The 21607-nt window shown below is 48.7% G+C and overlaps 1 long non-coding RNA gene across 1 annotated transcript; it reads left to right on the top strand.

Annotated features, from left to right (window-relative positions):
- Positions 1 to 8407: 8407 nt before the first annotated feature.
- LOC125948030 (uncharacterized) lies at positions 8408 to 21602 on the top strand. Its single transcript, XR_007468545.1, has 3 exons — positions 8408 to 8528; positions 19245 to 19418; positions 19646 to 21602. It is a non-coding gene; the product is annotated as an uncharacterized LOC125948030 (long non-coding RNA).
- Positions 21603 to 21607: the final 5 nt, after the last annotated feature.

The following is a 21607-nucleotide window of genomic DNA, read 5'->3' as shown; positions in this document are numbered from 1 at the left end:
TTCGGTTGATTATTACTACCGAGGAAAGAAGTTCTAAAACTTATCGTATTTGTATGAAATGTTTACTGTCGAAATTGCTATCGACACTTTGTTCATAAGTCCTGGTAAATTATAAGTCTACTATATGGCTCTTAATCTAAACATGTATTTCTATAAAATTTCTAATCTACGAGGAATTAGGACTTAAACATTCCTTGAGTTAAGTATTGTTCATGCAAGCACATTTGTGCATTCGTATGTCAGTAATTTGCTAGCATCGTTAGTTCGAATGATTTTGATAGTTGCCAAACAAAGTTACTAGAAGCAACTATTCAAATCTCCTTATGAAAGTTTATCTCGTTGCTATCGCGTACTGGTAACATTAGATATTCTTTCGTGTTTCGCAAACTTCTATAGAGCTGAAAAATGTCGCCACTGCTACTATCATAGCTCTTATTACACCATATAAGTCACTGAGTAGTGCCGTGATTCACAAATCCGATGAATCAACAACTGTCCTCCCACTCCAATCCGAACTCCGATGACAAATGGTTCGCCAACAACTAACAACAATTGGTTGTTGCCAACCTGGTGACAAAAACGGAAACCCTCTCCCTCTAGAGCCGTTTATGAATGATTGGTCGTTGGTTGAATTAACGGGCTTTTCGGTTCAAGCAAGCGTTCGTGCCATGCCAACAAAAATGGTCGCTTGCCCGCCCGCGTTTGTCACCAGAGTGCGGAAACGAGCATCTGTTTTGCGTTTAGCACTACATCACCGAACCTCAAACCTGCAGCCAACGCCAAGCGAACTATCACTAACCTAAACATCGCCTGCCGGGGACCGGCGTGAACGCGAACGGCCGAAATTGTCTTAAAGAGACAACAAACGACATCGTTGGGATCGCTATATGCCCTTGTGTGGTGGCGACACCGAGGAGGAAGAGATAGAAAATAAATGGATCGGGACAGTTGATGTGTTTCTATAATTAGCTTGGTTTTTTTTATTATTCCGCCTCGTTGATGTCTTTCTTGTCCTCGTCGGATAGAGCGTATCTCTCTCCCTGTCTCTCGCTTTGAGTTTAAGCCATGTTTGCGCTTATGCTCGTATGATTTTGATTTTCCGCTTGGAACCCTCCGTCGTCGTCGTCGTCGTCGCCGTCGCCGTTGTCACTGTCCACTCGCTCCAACACATACATGCCGCTAACATGATAGCATCCGCGTGCGAGTGAAAATAGAAGAATAAACGTAAAACAACCATAAGCGACCGAAAGAAGTGTTAGAAGTGAAATTTAAACACAATGGATGGTGCACGGTCAAGAAAAAACCATCAATAAAAATGACACAACGCTCACAAATGGGTTCGGCGAGATGGCGTTTCGGGACACCGTCGAGTGGGACACAATTTTTTTTCGCGTCAAATGTGAGGTAAACAATTTTTTTTCGCGTTAGCCAAAGTTTGCACGAATGGTACGTTGTGCGAAGCATCCCGATAACAAGCAACTTCTAAGGTGAGTCGTTCGTTTACACGCACGATGTTGGTCGAGTGCGAATCAGCGTAAATGAACTGTTGTGTGTTGTAGTACAGCGTATATTGGTACTGTCCATTCTAACTTAATAGCCGTAGCCACACGGGGCGAAAACCCTAGCGCAAACGAAAAAATTAATGCCAAAACGGTTTCGCTTAACCCTTACACGCTGTCAAACTTTTATACGTCCGCGGACTTTTTCGCTGAACCCTTGACGCTATCGAACACTTTATTTACGAAAATGTAGGTTCTTTTCGTATTGTTTTTGCATTTTTAATATAAATATAACAGCAACAGCAACAAAATCGTTAAAAACTGCAAAAATTATTCGGAAATCAACTTCAGTGGCCAAAACACAGATGAAAACAATACGTTTGACATTTCGGCATAAATTTTCGGGGTTTTACGCCTGCCACACGAAGCGAAAACATTTTGGCATTAATGTGCAAATTTGCGCGCAAATTTTCGCCCCGTGTGGCCACGGCTAATCGCAATGTGAGTTTAGTGTCGTTGTGTTATACGTTGATTTTCATTTAATTAATCAATTTATAATTTCATTCTATATTAGGTATTTTATTCCAATGGTTTTTGTTTATTTAATTTAGTTTTATAATGTTTTAACTTTATAATATTATTAGGTAATTTTTGGTCGTACGAATGTTTCATGGAAGCCGAGCCTTTTTTAACTTGCCAGTTGGACTCTTCAATGGTTTCATTTTATTTGATTGATAATTTTTAGAAATCATTAAGTATTGTACACTTTCGCTACTTACGTTAGCCTCTTTCTTCCAATTAATATTAATAATGAGAACGAGGTCTAGGGCAAATGAATCATAAAGTATTGTAACCAAGTGACAATTGGAGCATTCCCTCACTTTAAATAATGTGTTTATATGTGTTTATCTGCATTAGAATGTAGGAAAAGTGTTACAAATAAAATAAAAAGGTTGTTTGCCCTCCCAAATGAAGCGTAAAACTAAGTATATGACTTTTGCAAGAATTAGTTCAATCAACTGGTCACAACTTTCATTGATTTCAAGATGCGCTTAAAGTCCTGTTTCTTTTATTTCTAGCAAAGACGCACTTCTTACATAGATAACCCCGAGCTCCGGACCACGCTTCTCAGCTGAAGGCAATGGAAAGAGGGAAAGTCAAAGTATCGATGCCGTACCTAATTAAATTGTCTTCCAAAATACCTCAACTCTCGAAACAACGATAAAAAGTAAGAGACAGATCGACAGAACAAAGTTGTTTAATTACAAGAGTTCAACCCAGATGGTCGCACCGCACCGCCCCTCCCTTATGGCCCCAGAGGAAAACGAAGGAATGCTTTTGATGGAGAAAATGAAAAGCTTCTTCCCTCGCCGGGGCACTCGCCGCAATCGCGTACACGTATCAATCTGACGTCGAATGGGTCCTCGGTACAGCTAACCCGGTTCCATGAAAAGCCAAACTTTCCAGTAAAATGTGTACGAGCGCGTCTTCGCGTATGTGTATGTGTGTGAATGCAATCCATCCCACCAAAAAGCCGCGATCCCTTTCGCAAGATACGCCGCATTACAGGCGCTGAGCCCGTGCGATCCATAAAGATAATGAATCCGGGTTTTTAGGGGAATGGCGGAGGAGGTTTTTTGTCAAACTTCAACACAAAAGCACCGAACCGAAAATAGGCTGGAGGAAAAGAAGCAAGCAAAGGCAGCAGCAGCAGAAGCAGCAGCAGCAACAGCAGCTCGACAGCACGAAAATGGGCGACAAAATGAACGGCCCGAAATGGAGATTTATGCGGTGGCAAGATCTTGAACAAATTAGACAATCAGATAAAGTCGCAGCTACGCTTCGTTGCCGTTGTCGTGAGCGCCACGTCGACCGTTTTTGATGACGTTCTTTTTCGGCAGGACTCGAGGGAACGAACCCAGGAAAGTGAACATCGCCGCTCGCCACCCCCGGGAAGGTGGCGAATGTGTGCCATTCCAAAGCCCCACAAATCCTCCACGACTCGCTGTATAGCAGCCTCTACGTCCCTGCGTCCTGGGGATAGCTTATCTGTGGGCCGGCTGGGAATCGAATTAACGACAATCGTTTGCCGTCTAGCAGTCAAAGGACGACAAAGAGAGAGAGAGAGCGAGAGAGAGGCCAGGGCGGACACTTACTGGGTGTCCCCCGGCGTGTAGAAAGCACAGAAGACAGTGTGACAGGCTCGGCATCTTACCGCCTTGGACAGCTGTCCCCGTGCCGGACGTCTCCCGAGAATTTGGGCCGCTGCTGAGGCAGAAATTTTATTCATCACTTTCGAACAATCTTTGACAGTTGCGGGAGGTGCGTGGTGCGGTCTGAAGCTGGTGGTCACTGGCCAGGCGACATGATATCGCGACAGAATAATGACAAACTTTTATTGTGTGTGTGTGCCTGTGTGAGTGAGTGTGGTGTTGCTTCAGTCGGCGACGCTTTTTGCAGAACATGGCTATGGCTACAATTCTGCACACAAATCAACGCATCGCCCATCGCACAATGCCCATCGCCGCACGTCCACGCCGCAGTCCAGTCCATCCAAGTCCAGCTCAACTTTCTTTTGCGAGGAGAAAATTGACTTTTCATGTTTTGATTCTGATTGTCGGTGCTCGGGAGCACTGGAAGCGCTGGGAGCGCTGGAGTAGAAGACAGACGCGCTTGCGTCCGCTCCGCTTGGGTAGTAAATATTAATTTGCTATCCAATGAATCTATTGCTTCTATTACCAGCGAGCCCTTAGCCGGTGACGTAATCAACCTGGGAGGAGGGATTAATATTTTCTGGAGGGAGCGCGCTGGGGCAGGCAGACCCGAGCGTCACGTCGAATTCATGTCAGCGTCGGTGAAATTCGATGGAAATTGAAATGCTCGGAAAACGCTATTAACGCGGGCATCCCCATTCATTCTCTGTCGCTGACGACAGGCGGCTATGCTAAGGAACAACGGTTGTCCGTTCACACCGTGACTGTTGACAGAAATCCAATTGCAGCCGATTGATTCTTCATTTCTATTTTTGTGAAAATTCCACATTTTTGATGAATTTATTCCGATCAAGAGTTTGAATGCTGGACGATTGACATGCTGGAAGCCGTGGTTATGGCGAAAAAAATGGATGATGAACTCCTCGTTGGAACCGAAAATGCAAACCAAAAGTATTTTTGTTTCCAACATTTATTGTCATTATTTTTGATTAAACAAAATAAAAGATTGAGAAAACGAAGCAGGCTATCGGCCAGATCCACCAGATTGATCTAGTAGCAGTAAGTTTTGATTGCGAACCATTTCGTATGTCAGTTGCTAAGATTCATCTTCTTCGTTCAGCCAAGTATAGAGTGAGGTTATCAGAGTGGTCCTGATCGGGTCTATTCGGTCTATCGCAAGCGTTCTCTTGCTTTAGACCGGAGAAGTCACGAGATGAGTTGGATAGGTAAGCGCCTCAAATGGGTTTTTATACATAATTCATGCCTCCAAGCCAACCACCGAACCCGGACCGGTTGATCCGTTACAGGCGTATTCACATTTTGTTTTTTCGTTCAGCCTTTCCCTCGCGATGATGACATTTGCTGCTGATGCGGCTCGTGAAGCTCTCCGTGATGATGAATCCGCCCATGGTTCGGTTAGCAACCAGTCATCCCCTCAGCGTTTCGCAAGGGTTGCTGTCCTTCGCACGAAAACAAGCGCGTTTGTTGAAGGAGGAAAAAAAATATTAATTAAAGATTACATTCCACGAAGGCCACGTCAGCTTTCCATGATGGATACGAGCAGGATAATCAGGATGCTGTAGGATGCCGTTCTCAATCAAAAGCCATACAGCGCCGACACTGCCTGACAGAGGTCTCTAATTCCCTCTCCGTAACGTGCAGTTTTCAGCAAATCCCACAAATGACGTCCCTTTGTGGTGCACTAATTGAATTATTCCTAATGGATGATCAATAGAGTTATGCCGTGCGCCCGGGTACCGAGCTGCGATGCCGGATGGTATCGCATTCAAAGGATTTACCGACCTGTACAAAGCCCTAATGAATTATCCTTGAGTTTTCCAAATAATTAATCGGCAACGAATATAGCTCGACATATTTGTGCGTGGGCTCATCACCATTGTTAACCTATAGTTTCCCATTGTTCGCAGTGAATGGAGGATGTGCAGGCGTTTGTAGAAGAGCCAACGGCCACCCATGGAGGCGCCAGGTAGCTCACTTCAGCAGCAGCTCAGGGAATGTAATTCCGTATCGCAACTTGATGAACAACATACCAACGAACAACGCAAAAAACGCATTCTTTCATCCATTCACTCCAGCGACGGCTGCTGGAAATCCGCAGGGAAGCTTTGCGATAATGCAATATTAGAGAAAGCATTTTCCTGATTTCCCTTTTATGCTTTAAAGGATTTTTTTCGTTTTATCAGGCGAATGGAACCAGCTACCAAATTTTATCCACAGTGAAATTATGTTGATGTAGCACGAAGCAGCACTTCATATGACATTTATTCTTCTACAAAAGATGTTCTAGAATGTTGGAAAGGGGTTTACTACGGTGCATTAGATGTAAAGACAAGTATGTTATGCTGAATGACTCAGCTTCATTCAATTAGAGTTTATGGTTTCGATGTACTTCGAAAATATTACACAATATGTTTTCCTACACAATACACAATATATTCCTAGGATGATAAATGTTATGAAAACCATATGATTGAATTGAATTTCCGTAAATCTTCACTCATTGTGTAATCCATCTTTTGTCAACGTTAAAATGCATTCAATAATGCTGGATTCTAGAATGATAAAAAAGCAAATACTTTTTCTATCCTACTTTTTCTAGCAAGGATTTTCCACAGTGAATTCATCGGAATCTTTCTTATTATTCACCAGAAGCTGAATAGTTCTACGAGGAATTAAACTTGCTCATGTTTTTGAAAAGCATCATCAAGAACAAGCAGCATCGTACGTGAACAAAGGACGGACCTGAAAAAAGCCTTCATGAGTTACTTGTTGATGAACGGCAAGTGCATGTTACTGAAGCTCTGATGGATTCTCAGAACGATATGAAAACCCCCATTCCCACAGTGTATGGAAATGCATTCCTCACTTTGTTTCGAAGCGCACCCAGCGGTGGGCGAATGCTCTCCGATAACGCATTATAAAACCATGTTGGAATTCCCAACATGGCACAATCACGTTCAATACCTGGAAATGTCTGCTCACCTACGTCACGCCCATTGGAAGGAACAGTATGGTTCGATTGTTCCACATTTCCATACCATCATCATCATCAACATCATCAACATCATCATCACCAGCAAGGTTCAACAGGCATCCGGACTCCGGGGTTCCGAAACCAGCGAATGACGAAGGCGATCGACATTTGCGAGCGAGGGAGAAAATGGAGGCAAAAGTAAAAACACATTTCTTAAAGTGAAAACTCAAACGCTGCTCACCACACTCGCAGCATGGCAAAACATTCGTCGGAAAATCGGTTCCAGGGATGACCCCATTTTTTTGTCTCGCTCATCTCGCGACCCCATTTTCGCTGCGCATAAAGCATCGCACGGTATGGTACGGCATGGCATAGCACGCCAAAGCAGCAAAAACAAAACCATTCATTAATCGACTCGACCACATCTAGCAAGGGGGAGAGGTGGTAGTATGCCACGAGCACTAGGAAAACTTCCTTATTTTTCCACCGAACAGATGCTAGATGCGGCCACACCACTCTCAAATTCCTTCCCCTTCCTCAACCATTCCATCCGGCCATTCGTCCAGCATCCAAGCATTCGTTCAACGGCAGCACCAGCACCAGCAGTGGCCCTGCCGAAGGAAAACACATTTACCTTGCGTCGAAAGTTTTTGGACGCCAGCGCGAAAACCCAAACAAAAACACTGATCTCCCTCTCATTCCCACCTCTCCCCGGTCCCTTCGACTCTCCCGTGCCACCCTCCATGTCCTTCCTATTGTAGTGGGAACGCGGTTTCGCGCGAGGGAAACGCGCGCACTGAACGAAAGATGATGCTGTGTGCGCGCGCCTTGGAAGGAAAACTTAACGAAAAGTCCATGTTCTTTTTGCTTTCCCCGAGAGCGAGGCCTGCTATGACGACGACGACGCTCTTTAGGCGTGTGTGTGTGCGTTTGCGTGTCTCTACTACGATGTGATGGAATGGGAGCGCCGCTCTCTCTCTCGAGAGAGAGACCGAACGCAACGCATGGCCGCACATGGCGAGTTGGCACATGGAAAAGCACGCGCTTCGTGGTGCTGTTTGCCATTTTCACGTGGAAAAAGTGTCTCTTCTTTTGGGGAGAGAGAGAGAGAGAGAGAGAAGCAGCATGGATGCACCGCACACAACGCACACAACTCATTCGTTCTCATTGGCGCTCCAGAAGGTCGTTCCAAATAGACGGAAAGGTCCCTTCGGTTGCTCACCTTCGCTCTCTCTGGCTCTCTTTCTCACTCTCCTCGAGAGTTGAGGGTTTTCCTTTTCCCATATCTCTCGCTCTCTCTCTTGGCTCTCGTGATGGAAAATCATGTCTCTCGCGAGAAGGCGGAAAATGCTGTTGGCAAAACATGCAGCTCTCCTTGTCGCAAAAAGGTGCCAGCAAACAAATACTAGCGCCGGAGCGACAGGAAATGAGAGAGTGCCCGAGAAAGAGAAAGAAAATGAGAGCAAAAAAAGGGAGCCAGAGAGGCGCGATAGGAATTGATAAGAAGAGAGAGAGACAGAGAGAGAGAGAGAGAGAGCGCCACAGCGCGTCCAGGGCCAACGCCATTCTCTCTTTCGCTCTCGCCCCATACTCTGTGGCATGTGGACGGCAAATTTTCACGGCTGCCGTTCCGTTGTTCGCCAGTGGCGTTGGGTCGCAGAACGCGCCAGTTGTTTGAGCAATTGCCTAGCATTGCCGCCGTTTACACACATACACTCCCCATACGCGCGACGCGGGGGTTGCAGCGACCCAGCGTATGCAAAGTCCGGAAGTAGCGGCTGCACCAGCGCTATTTACACACCGAAAACCACGGATACGCACGTAAGAAAGTGATGGCAGGTGGGGGGGAGGGGGGGCCCCGAGAAAAGTGGTCTAATCTAGCTAGCAACGCGTGTGCCGAAGCCTTTGGCGAGGTAGTGCATTGTTCTGTGCGTGAAAAACAATCGCGTGAAACGGTGAAGCACGGTGTGCTGTTGTGATGTGTACGGAGGGAACACAGTTTTCGGTGATTAAAACCGTTCTCGATGGCGACGATGGGAACGTGAAATCTCGTCATCTTTTTAAAGCGTCTTTTATCGAGCTCAAGATCGTGCTGCCAACGGTGCGGTGTTGTGTCTACTGTGGTTTTTCGTTGGTGCGCGAATCAAAGAACCAGAGCGGCTCAACAAAATCCACTTTCCGTGGTGCCTGGTGATGAGGAGCCGTCGGCTGTGAAGCCATGTTGCCATGATCGTACCTCAAAAAGTACGTCTAGTAGGCACCGCCGTTGCTGGTGTGCGGTAGAGTGCTTTGATGGTGATTGTTGTAGGTCGAAATGTGCCCAAAAGCGATTCCGGTTTGTGACAGGACCACCACTGACAGCAGGAACTGTGTGTGGATTCAAACGTTTAATGAATGGACTGAACGCTGGGACTGCTGGAATACGGACGCGCAAAGTGCCGACGGCTTTTTGGATCGTCAAGAATTTTCATCTTGCAGGAATGGCCGCAGCTCAATCCGCAACTCCACGGAACGGAATCCGCTAAGAATGGATTAAATATCGTAATCGTGTGTTGCATGCATGTTTGTTCAATACTTCTGGATATCCATCAACACAATGGCTCACGACCCTTGATTCTCGCGCGCGCGTAAGTATGGACGCGTTGGACGTTGCAACGCGCCAACAAACACTCCGAGCGAGCACATCCGAGGATCATCAAGTGATTTGCGCGTGCTGGAAACACGCGGGGATCACAGCAAAGGAAAAAAAACAAAAATCGATTTCACTCCTGCCACTGCCGAACACCGAAATGAGTGATGAAGGGTCTACCGCATGGCCCGCTCGCTTCATCATCATCCGGACTCATCCATTGCAGCGTCCCAGCGTCACAACACAGTCAAAATGGGCGAGCGGGCGGTGGAATGGAAATCGATTTTTCCATTCAATCCCCAGCGCCACCTCAGAGACAAAACGAAGCGAAGAAGAGAAAGCAGAGAGATCCTTCGCCCCGTGCCGTTGTACACCTGTGTGTGTGTGTGTATATATATTCCGTGTATCTGCATCAGGAATGTTCCGTTTTTGTCTTTTGTCGATGCCGAGAAGAGCACAATGGCGACAGCTTTTGGGGGACGGGAGAGGAGAGAGAGAGAGGCCAGGTGCCGAGGGGAGGAGAGGAAAATGATGGAAAGAGTGCACACACACACCCACACACCCACATACATTTATCATCATGATGGGAGGACCGACACCTACCGAGATGCCGAGGTGCTTCCAGATCCTAGAACTCTCGACTTCAGGTGTCGAGGCGCCGACGGTATTCGATGATGGAAAATGGCCACCACCATTGAGTCGTTGACGGTGTCGTCTGGTGTCTGCATGTGTGTGTGCATGTGTGTACATGTGTGTGGAGTGATAGCAGCAGAACTGACGTAGCTTTTCAATGCATTCTTTCTCCTTGCACGACGTGAAGTTCGGGAATCGGGAATCATATCCAGCCAGTGAGGATAGAGTACCAGGATTACGGAACCGATTCACACACACTGTCCGCCGTTCCGCAGCAGCGCAACGGACAGACTTCACTCGGCTTTGTTGTTCGATGACGTATGACGCTGGTTGACAGCATAATGTTCTTCCGCCTTCCCCCTGTTTCGCATATACCATGCGTCCCCATCAGCGCCTATCCGGTTCCCGTTTCCTCACTCACCGTTGGGGACCTTCCGATCCGCTCGGGTGTTTTTTTTTTTCCACGGTGCCACTCCGGACTGCACACCAAAAATAAGTCATTGCTCATCGGTAAGAGATGTTATGATGTTCCGTGGTGCATGTTCGTGGTGGTCGATGGTGACGGTGTGACGTAAGGTACACACACACACACACACACTCAACCTCAACGACAACGACGACAAACGGTGCACCGTGTCTCGTGTGTTTTTCCTGTCCTGTGGACCGTGACGCGGATGATGATGATGGTGATGGTGATGCTGATGAAGAGTATGACCGAGCCAGGCCCGGGTGGTGGCCTTGAACTCGTTGCCAGCGTCTGGTCGGAGGATCTGATGTTCTTCCTCTATTTTTTTCTTTTTATTCTTTCGGAGGTTAGTTTTACCTGCCGAGTGTTGATGGAAGATGGCGAACGCTGACCACGCCAAACGCGCGACGCGCAAAGTGCGCAAATTGTCACAATACGCATTGCGCTGCGTCGTTCACTTCCAGATTCTCTGTGCGTCTCTCAGTCTCTCTCTATCTCTCTATCTCAGGTTATGGCACCACGAGATAACTCTTTCGTCAACGGGCTCAGCGCCACGGTTCAGGACGGGGGGGTCTGCGTTGTCCGGAATGTCCGGCGGTCTTTGCACGCGGAAACGAAAATAGGCTGGCCCCCCTCCTTGTGTACCGAGTCAGACGGATAAAATGCCAAAATCCTCTCTCTCTCTCTCGGTGTGCGTGTGTGTGTATGTCTGACCGAAGGAGATAAATGGACATTTTGGACGGTGCTCATTCCCAGCCCTGCCCGCATCTACCTGTCGGCCACTGACGGATGAACATGGGGCATGTTGGTTGCTACTGCTGCTGTGCGTGAAATGGAGTCTAGCAGCGACTAGCAGCGGATTTGACGTGGCCGTTGATGATGTACGGATTACCGTCGTGATGGATTGGGCCGCAATTAACGCCGCACCAACCACCACGTGCCATCCCGCTCTCCTTCTGTGTCTTTTCCTCGATGTATGTGTTTGTGAGTTTCGGGGCAGCAATATCGTCGTCTAGGCTTGTCACCGGCGTGAAGTCACCGATCAATCTTGGCCTTTACACCTTTAACGCCGAGCAGCGCAATGACACCGTTCCAGTTTCTTAAAGAACTGGATGCAGAAATGGTTTCTGTCTGTTTTTTTTTTCCAATGTTTGTCACTCTTTCCTAATGAAGAGTTTGAACAAGCAGTTTAATGATTAACTCGAGCACCGGGTGCGAGCGTCATTAATAAAGTATTTCGATTCGAAGAACGAACAACAACTCCACAACACAACATTTGCACATCATAAACGCCAACGCACCACCGGGGAACTCAATCAACACACGAGTGGAAGTAAAGGAGGGAAAGGGTAACGAAGGGGGGGAAATGAAAAGAAAATTCAATTTTAGTCCCTCTCGCACACCGCGGTAGAGTGATCCCTTTTCGCGAGCGGCGGCACAATTGCTTTTCATCAACAGTTGACAAACGTGCAATTAACGACATCTACCTCACCACCGCGCACACTGCACACATACATGTGCACACACACACACGGGGTGACACCATGGCGTTGTAATTCCGTCGACGGTGTTACGTTTTAATGAACGACGGTCGTTTGAAGGCGTGCTGTGTGGCGTTGTACCTCACGGTGTGTTTTATGTTGCTTTATAGCAACTCTCGCGGGCGCGTGTGTGTGTGTGACCGAGACCGCGGTACTGCGTAATCGAATCGCTCTACACGGCACGGTATGGAGTGTACGCGGCCTGTTCGGACCCCGGTGGCATGGCATGGTTGGTAAGCAAACTTAAGGCGCTCTTCAGCTCATCAATCTCGTTTCACTCACTCGCAGCCCACACGCTGCTACACCGCGGTATTGTATTTGTATGTTGCGCTCCTTCTCCGCCATCCTCCCCTTTCGCCATTCCTTCAATTTCTGCGGCCCCGGAAGGGGTCATTTAAAATTTTATGGCATTATGATTGCATCGGTTACCGGTTAGCCCAGTATCATCGTGGGTTCGTGGCACGGCAAATGGCCCACCTGTCGTGACCTACCACCATGCAGAATGGAATGCACAATATATGCTGGCATGTTTGTAGTTACATTAACCGGCACATAATCGTTAAGCTTCCGAGCGAGCAATTCCGCTCGCGATACGTACGTGCATGTGTGTGTGTGTGTTGGCAGGGGGTAATTATAAACATAAAATCGGAGCGAATCCCAACTCCCTGGCACATTGGCGCACATACTTCGACGGCTTGACGGTTGGCCTCATTCTGCTAGAACACCACCAATCTCTCGTTCTTGATTGTCGTTACGTGAAGGCATTAACCGCTGGCTGCATGGTGACTGCCTTCTTTTTTTTGGGGTATTCATCACCTTTGGAGTTGGAGTGGCCAGGTGTCGCGTCGTGGTTTTTCCTCCTTTTTTTTATCACAGGAAGTATGGTTATGATGGCAGCACTAGTAACTTCGTGCGCGAGTGCACTACAATGTCAATGTAGCCATTTTCCGGGGCCACAAAGAAGAAAACGAAGAGACGAGAAAAAGAAGCGATCGAGCAAAGTTTTGATTTATGGATTTCGAGCAAAGCAATCTTGTAAATGAAAAATCAAAAACCACGACGACAACGACGACAACGAACGCTGTATCTTATCCGCCTTCTAAGGATCGCTTCGAAGCACTGTTAAGTCCAGGCTCAGCACTTTACTCTCTCCCTTACTCCCTTTGCACGATCGTTCCCTAGAAGCCCTTCCAAACACCAGCGCTAATGGTTCGATTGTACGCCCCCAAGGTGGTGCTAAACTCTCGGCAATCTCTTCACCATCTTAAGCCCTCGCCGAAGCGCCAGGCGGAAGGTGAAGAATAGAAAACTTCTCTTCTCCTGTTCGCCCGCGACGTTCGACGTCCGCGGTAAGCCGAGCACAAAATGCTTCTGATGCTGACCTTCCAGGGATTAGGCGGCGGTGCGTTCACTTGTCTGGTGTGTGTGTGTGTGTGTGTGTGTGTTTGTGTGTGTGAGCTGGGTTAAGATGGATTCGTTTGCCAGGATGATCGAAACGCCGACCGCCCTCTCGTTTGCGCATCGAGGGCAGAAGCCTGCATCCGTTTGGGCATTTTGGGCTATATTTAACAGCATGAAAATCCTGGCAGGAAATTACAAGAATAGGTATAATCCTCTCACTCACACCCTGTTGGCGATGTTGGCGCCGAATTCTGCTTCGATCAAAGCTCCAATCGCTTCAAAAGCCACGTCGAAGTTTATGGAAAACTCTTCGGGCTCTTCAATTAATACATCATCGATTCCGATCCCTTGTCGCCGATCCCCGGTGTTCGGTTGGTTCTACAAGAGAAAGATTTGATCCCGATAAGATTTGCTTCGCCACTTAAAACTGATTGGATCACGCACACCCGTGGGACGGGGGCCCAGAACTGCGTGATTGCGTGACAGCCAGCCATCGCCAGGGCCGATGCGTAGCTAGCACGAACTGTGCTTCTTGATAACAGCGAGCAAGAACAGAGAAAGAGTGTGTGTGTGTGTGGAAGGGCGTCGGAAAAAGAATGGAGGTACATAATTCGACATCTTGCCGTCACTGACTCCTCCTCGGAGTCGGAGGAGAGTCGTTCCTGGAGAGCAATATTGAGTTTCTGTTTTCGAAATTTTCGGAAGGACCAAGGACAACTGCCCCCCTCCGCCTCCGTGCTCTGATGGAATGTCGGATGACATGCCCTTGAGCTGCTGCTGAAACCAGTTCACGGGAAAAGGGGTTGTGAAAACATGCCAAACGGGCAGCAACCGAAAACAAAAAAAAAAAACGAGACGAAAGGCTAAGGACGCGTAGGAGAACCAAGTGATATAAGATTTTTTCTACGAATTTGACCGTTGCCCAAACTTCTAGTTGGTCTACCCACGGCTCTTGGGGATGCAAACGGAGCACAAAACGTTACCGAAATGGTTGGAAACTTTAGTCCGAACGTGACTACTACGGCGATACATTGGCTTATTGGAAGACTCTCAAGTTTTGACGCTTCCACCGGGTTACTTTGATGAATTTGCTCTGTCAAACGAAGATACAGCGGCCACGTGTATTTTGAACGATGCTTTAACCGGAGTGCTACGATCGGACAGTGTCCGCACGTCTTGTCGGCCCCACCGGGGGGTCTCCTTGGTAAACAAAGTGATAAAATCGTGGACCAAAGAAAACGAAAAACAAAAACGCTTTTCGCTTTAAAAAGAAACCCCGCGCTCGATAGTTTGGTCATCCCCGCGTGTGTGTGTGTGTGTGTGGGCGTAATTGCCCTCGTCACTCCACTCTTGTCGTGTCCACACAGCGGAACCCTGCTGGACCCCATAGTGCGCTAGGGCCTTCGCCTTTTTCGCCTTCTCGATTGTTTACCGACGACGACGGGACGCTTTTGGAGGTTTGGAAGATAGGTGTGAGGGTAGGCGGACCAGGAGCAGGATCATCAATCAAAACCGAAACGGCCGTCCGGACCGCGATCTCTCTAAACCGCGGGAGCGCGCGCGCGGGCAGGCACGGTACCCCCCGCCCGCTCGCTGGCATTTGCCTTTTGTTGGAAGACGCCCCACACGTCTCTAGGGGTCCAGAGGGGTCCAGAGGAAACACGAGAAAGGAGAAGGGGGGGACGAAAACATTCCAACATTCCGACTGGGTTGCGTGGGCCATTGTGTGGCCACAGCACAAGCCGAGCGCCACCGGGAGCTGAAGGCCGAAAACTGACCCAAAACTGACAGCTCGGCATGCGTCGCACTAGCCCGTGTGTGCGTGTGCGTGTGTGTGTGCGTGTGCCGGACAGCTATTACCACGCACGTCCGTACCCGGTAGACGTCATATCTTTGCACATCTGAGCTGCAGCCGAGTTGGCGTTACGGTGACTTTGTCCAGATATTCATTCGGTTGACCACGAGACAGTCCGAGATGCCCATCCATCCAGAATGACATAAGGTGACATAATCCGGAATCGGTACCGTTGCAAAGGAAAGGAAGAAACATCAAAAGGAACTTTCTGTATGGATCTTGGACCCGGTGGACCCCAAAACGAAAAACGGTTCGGTTCGGTTCGGTCGAAATAAATTTCCATAATTAATTATCGTCCGTTTGAGTGATGGAGCCTTCAGTCGGCCATTTTACCTCTTATAAATGCGCTGCGCCATTTTCCCTACACCATTTCCCCTTGTAAAATACGGAGTACGGATGGGAAATGTTTTCACTTTCTAGCGACTGACCATCCCGTGGACCACCCCCCCGCCGGTGGTGGGATACGAACGTCACCGGAATGGGATCCGGGATCGAGGGGCCGTGAGTGGGCGAGTGGGTAAAACGCGGCACGACAGTTGACCATGAATGTTGCTGCTGCTGCTGCTGCTGCTGCTGCTGCTGTTCTGGCCTCGCTGGCCACACCATTAGCATCCGCAACCGAATCGCACCCTGCTCTTGGGATGCTCTGGCGGGGTGCGTGGCGTTTACAAATGTTTTGTTTGTGTTCTGCACTACCACCACCAGCTACTTCTGCACCGTCTAGAGTACCCCCACCGTAATTACCCAGCATGAATGGAAGCGAAACCGATGACAGACCAAGAGTAAGTCCGGGGGTAATCGCTCGCCAGATCGCACTCTGTACTCGGCTACAATCTACTACCGTTCATGCTAATGATCATGATGATGCTGATGCTGATGATGATGATGTTTTCGCGTACGATCCGCATTACTGACGTGGCCACCCGTTTTGAATGATGATTGATTGAAGAGCCGAATTGCGAAAGATAAATTACGGACCTTGAGTTCGTGATGTGCTGCGAAGGTTTGCGGGATCGCTTCGCTAGAAAGTGAAGGAAATTTGTTTGCGATCCAGCGACCTTGATTGATGGAGTGTTTCAGTTCCGGTGGATCGTCGTCGTCGTTGTCGTTGGAATCATCTCGAGCACAATCGAATCCCAAATTACGGTCCTCTGTTTCCTCCAGGAGCATCAACAGTGTTCAGGTATTGTTGGTTCCAGAGCCTATCCCTTTTACTCATCTCTTCTTCCATTAATTGAGTAATTTGGGATCATCTTTATTGCCACCAAATATTGACAACGTATGGATCCACTCTGGCAGCTTCCGACCTGTTTGTGTGTGTGTTGTTGATGCCGGAAGCTAATGGACTTCCTGATAAACAATCATCGCTCACCTCTAATCCCGGTGGTCCACTTTGGGGCTCAATCCGATAGCTGCTGCTGCTGCTGCTGGAGCCACGTTGGTGACACCGTGGACGCGGTTTTTATGCCCTCATAAAGATTATATTGGAAAACCAACCGGTTATAACCGGTTGCTGGAATGATTTTATAAATCCGTTCGTTACGGCGCATCGCGCAGGGAAGGGGAGGATCATCATAAACTCGATTACTCTCGCTGCTGATGGACACTCGTTGGTGTGTATGTGTGTGTCTGTGGCCATATGTGGAACGCTGCCACTCTTTAAAGTGCGAAAGATGCCCCAAAAACTCGAGAATGAAAGAGAGATCGATCAGAACGACAGCGAGCGAACTTTAAATAGTTTCACTGCTCCGAACAAATCCACTCCAGCGAGCGAGCGGCCACGGTGGCTGGCAAGGGATTATGCTGCGATGTAGCCACCCCAGACCCTTCCCCGTGCCGCTGATCCTCCTCATCCTCTCGCCTCCTCTGCTTCGTTACGGCCGGCGGATGAATAAAACATAAAATTGGATTACGTCTGGACGAGTCGATAATTTGCGATCATCAAACCGGGCTGGTCCGGTGGTCGGTGGTCGTGGCGATTGGGGATTTTGGGAAAATAGATTCTACCTATTATGAGCATGACGGTCCTTGGGTGGTGCTACGGGGTGCCGGGGTACCGTGCCCCCCCCCGGGAGATTTGCTGCCTAATGCCCTTTCATCGATACGGTCCGATATGGTTCGAACCGTGGCCACCGCAGCATGTGTGCCAACGGAAAAGCAGAAGCAAGAGCTCATCCTCGCGTCTGTGTGTGTGTGTGTGTGCCTGCTGCTGTTGGTGAATGGATTCTTCTGCCAGAATCTCTCATAACAGTTTTACTCGCTCTCGTCTTCTTCCGGGCACCAGAAGTTCCACCAGTATTGGCACAATGGCCACCGAGCCGGTGGTGGCCGGTGGTAATTTAATTAAAGAATCCGATCAGGAATCCGCTGCTCGAGCTCGAGCCAACACCGGCCGCCTGCCAGCCGCCAGTCCTATTCTACCAGCCATCCATATTCTATTTATTCCCGCATTTGTTCCACCTTTATGTGTGTCTAATAATATCGCTCCAGTGGTGCAGAGTGCTCCAGAGCGGCACTGCTTGTTGCATGTTTGTCGTCGGCACCTCGAACTGGACGCGTGGGATGGTGCCAAGCGCACACACACGTACACATAAACACACGCCTGCACAAAACACTCCCACGAGCAGTGAAGCAAGTGGATGGTTCCTCGATGACCATTTCCCGCGTTTCTGCGTTACGGGAACGTCGAATGAATACATCTTTTCGGGCCCATAAACTGGACCTACTCGCCACCATCACTACTACCCATGGAGCCAACGCCGGCAAAGGTGAACGTGCCTAAGCCGTCCATAATTAATTACATTTACATAATTTCCTTTTGCCGTGGGTATGGCTATGGCATGCTGCTGCACGCCAGCAGCACCCAGCTCTCCTGCTGTTGCTGCTGCTGCTGCTCGAGTCCCATTAAGAAGACGGCAGCGATGGTTTCATTCCCTTTTCATTCCGAAACCATGGGACCATCATGGGTGTCTCAATTCTCCTCCCACGGGTACAGTATAACATGATAAGAAATGGTCCTATCTCATCATCATCATCATCATCATCATGCTTGCTGGCCAGCAGCAGCAGCAGTAGTAGCATCCTTGGGGGCTCTTTTGATTCTTTCCCCAACTTCTTCCAGCGACCGGACACTGCAACTTCCGTGAAATAGAAGCCCGGAGCTCGCCGCGCAAATGAGCTTCTGTAACGCCACGCCACGAGTCTTCAAGTTTTCTATCTGTGCGTGTGTGTGTGTGTGTGTGTGTGTGTTTCGAAAATGTTCGGAAAACTCTCGCTCGGCTACTGTCAGCACTTGTGTTTCGGTTGAGTTTTCAACTGCCCGTCAGCCTCCACGAAATACGCACACAACAGCAGCCGGTGGGCGGGGGAGAAACATTGGATGAAATCATGCTTCTTGCTCCTTAATTTATTTGAAGGCCCGTCCTCGTTTCGATCAAGAAACGGCCCTAAAGGTAATTATGAGCCACGGCAGCATGAACGGGGAACCTTTTTTGACGGAGGGACCGGATTTCCATCGCTTTCTCGACCTCACGCTTGGGCGGATATTGTGGCGGTGGTGGTGCTGACGACGGCGAGGTGGGGTGTGTGATGTAGGCTGGAAAAAGTTGAATGTTTTCGGCAGACTTTTCCGGGATACTTGCTTAACTTCGTGGCTTCCTGGAAGTAGAGAGCCCGGTAGATGTAATGCGATAGCAGGAGCAGGAGTGGAACTTCTTCTTCTTCTTCCTCCTCTTCTTCCTCTGCTAGGGAGCTAATTCTGGCCTGCCAGTAGCGTCGATCCGTGCAAGCATCACTGGATGGTGGTTCCATTGTGATGAAGAAAATATAATTACCTGTCCAACACACCGTCGTCGGAAGCATGTTTTAAACATGTTGTTTGCTATCATTAAAGTATCGGTATCAATGCGATGCGATACGATGTTGTCGAAAGTTTTTAATGTACTTGTTCCGCATATTTCGCCTGTAGATGAAACTATCTAATTCCCATTCGCATCTCGTTTCCCCCTTCCAGCGCAACGGCACAAAAATGTAAGGCGATAAAGATGAGACGCGTGTTCCGACGGGTGCGTCCGTGTAGAGCAACATAAGAGCAAGTGGATGCTGAACGTGCATGGATGCTGTAACCATAGGCATCGCGTGTGCATAGCATGCTGCAATCTGTAAAGTGCAAAACGAAAAATCGTGTGTAAGTGTACAGCCCACCAAGCAATCAAAGCAAACAACGTCTCAAATCAAAAACCATGACGCTTAGCACATCAGAACAGTGTCAGTGAGAATCGTGGTGCAGTGCGTTTTATACCGGTTGTGCTCATTCAACGGAATTCAAGAGTGATTATTGGTGACTTGCGCAGACAAATTTCACGTATTCCGGTGCCATTTTGCTTACATCTCTTACCTTATCTTTCCCATTAGCATCTCCATCAGAATAACCAAAGTGTTGTGTATTAGATAATCTAACGCGGTCAGCGTCAGTGTGTTGTGAATAGTGTATTTGGGCCCTCCTTCTCCTCTTCCTCCCCTTCCACTGTTTTTGAGGGACGAGGGCGGACGAGCAAACCCCCCTCCCGTGGCCGATACCAAAGGTTCGTGTGTACATTCCGCACCAGCGTGCGTGTAAGTGCTGTTGAAAGTAGAGTGTATTTAGTGCTGAGTACGTGCGTGCGTGCGTGCGTGCATCCGTTTGTGTTAGTGAGTGTACGTTGTGCGTAAGGTGTACAAAAGGACGGTTGTGTACGTGACGGTGTTTGCATCACGCATCGCTTAATCTCGACCGGTTGTGACACTAGCCCCAGAAACTAACTACCACCCTCTCTTTAGTGGCGTCAAGAAGCGAAGGTAGAGAATTTGTAAAAACAAAAAGCAGAAGAAGAAGAAAACCATACACCGGAAACAGCTCGGTTCGATTTCCCGGTGGTCACCAGAAATGAACTTGCGAGACGAATGTGAACTCGCTGCGATCGATTTGTGGTTAGTTTCTAGATAATGAAAACGCAACCCAAACCGGGCATGTGGTAGCGGAAAGCGGAAAACTACAAATTAACTAGATAACTCATTACCGTCCTCTTTAGCGTGTAAGGTGAATTCGAACCTCGAATTCGAATTCGAACATTCAACGTAAACCTGTAACTCGTACATACTCGAAGGACGCACATCGAAGTAGCCGCCAATTGGTGAAAGGGCTCCCTTCGCTCCTCCTTCTCGTGTCCTCTCAACTTGCAACGTGTGTGCCAAAGCCGACGAATGCTGTCGGTGCAAATCCACCGATTTACAGACCCCGATGAGCGGAAAGGGTCAATATGAATTACTCGTGAACCAGAGGGAACCAGAGAGTGAGAATGCTACTCAGCCAATAAAATGCTCCATCGTCTCCATCTCCTGTAGCGAATGTACATAGAGACAAGCAGAGCGCAGAGTGTCGGGAGAAATCAAAGTAAACGATGAAGTGAATCTCTGGTCTGGTGACTGGTATGCAAATCCGCCACCGGACGCCACACACTTTCTGCGCGAAAGTATTGAAAACCAACTCATCGTCATCGTTTTGGTATCGAACGGAGGCTTCCAAGGCATATGTGTGTGTGTGGCAGCAACAGTGCGACCGGAAGTAAGAGTCAAGCACCCGCACGTGACCTGTTTCCGGGCATCGAAGTGGTTCGCGGTGCCACGCGTTGTCACTCATAACGATGTGGTGGCAAAGCCTGCCATGGTCTGGTACTGCAGCAGAAGCACAAGGAGAAGCAGTAGCAGTAGCAGCAGCTGTTGCACGCTGTCCAACACAGCAACCGCACCGAAGCAAGATGATGGTGGCTCCTTTGGAACGGCGTTCCGTCGGTTAGCTCGAGAAGTGCCCGGCATCCGGCCCACGATTACCACGCGCAACTCCAACCGATAGAGACTGTGAAGCCAACCAACGAATTGTGTGTGATTCGGTGTATGTGTGTGTGCGTGTGTGTGTGTGTGCTTGGTGGTACAGGGTGGTAGCGGAGGGCGGTAGTGAGCTGGCCCCACGCCATTACGCCATATAGCGGGCCTCATGCTGGGTGGCTTGGGCTACGATTACAACAAATAAATGAGTTTGGGGAACGATTGTGACTGCTGTGTGCGTAGTGTGCACGTGTGCGCGCGGTCTGTTGCGATTGCCTGTGATTACCGACCGTAAGACCATCTACTTCGACAAACGGCAGCACCAGCAGTAGCAGCATCAAGTGTCCGTGCGTAGGTGCGTGCTGCCCGGCCCACGGTAGTGTGGTGCCGATGCCTAGCCAAAAGGTCCCTGGAAAGCCGCGAGAAAGTTATTTCACGCGTAATTGGTAACGGGGGCCTGGGCTTTGGTTTTTGGTTTGGTGGCGAAGCAAAGAGGTTCCATTACGCTTTGTT

This window comes from Anopheles darlingi, chromosome 2 (genome assembly GCF_943734745.1).
Source record: "Anopheles darlingi chromosome 2, idAnoDarlMG_H_01, whole genome shotgun sequence".
Lineage (NCBI taxonomy): Eukaryota > Metazoa > Arthropoda > Insecta > Diptera > Culicidae > Anopheles > Anopheles darlingi.
This window is presented reverse-complemented; position numbering and strand designations above follow the sequence as displayed.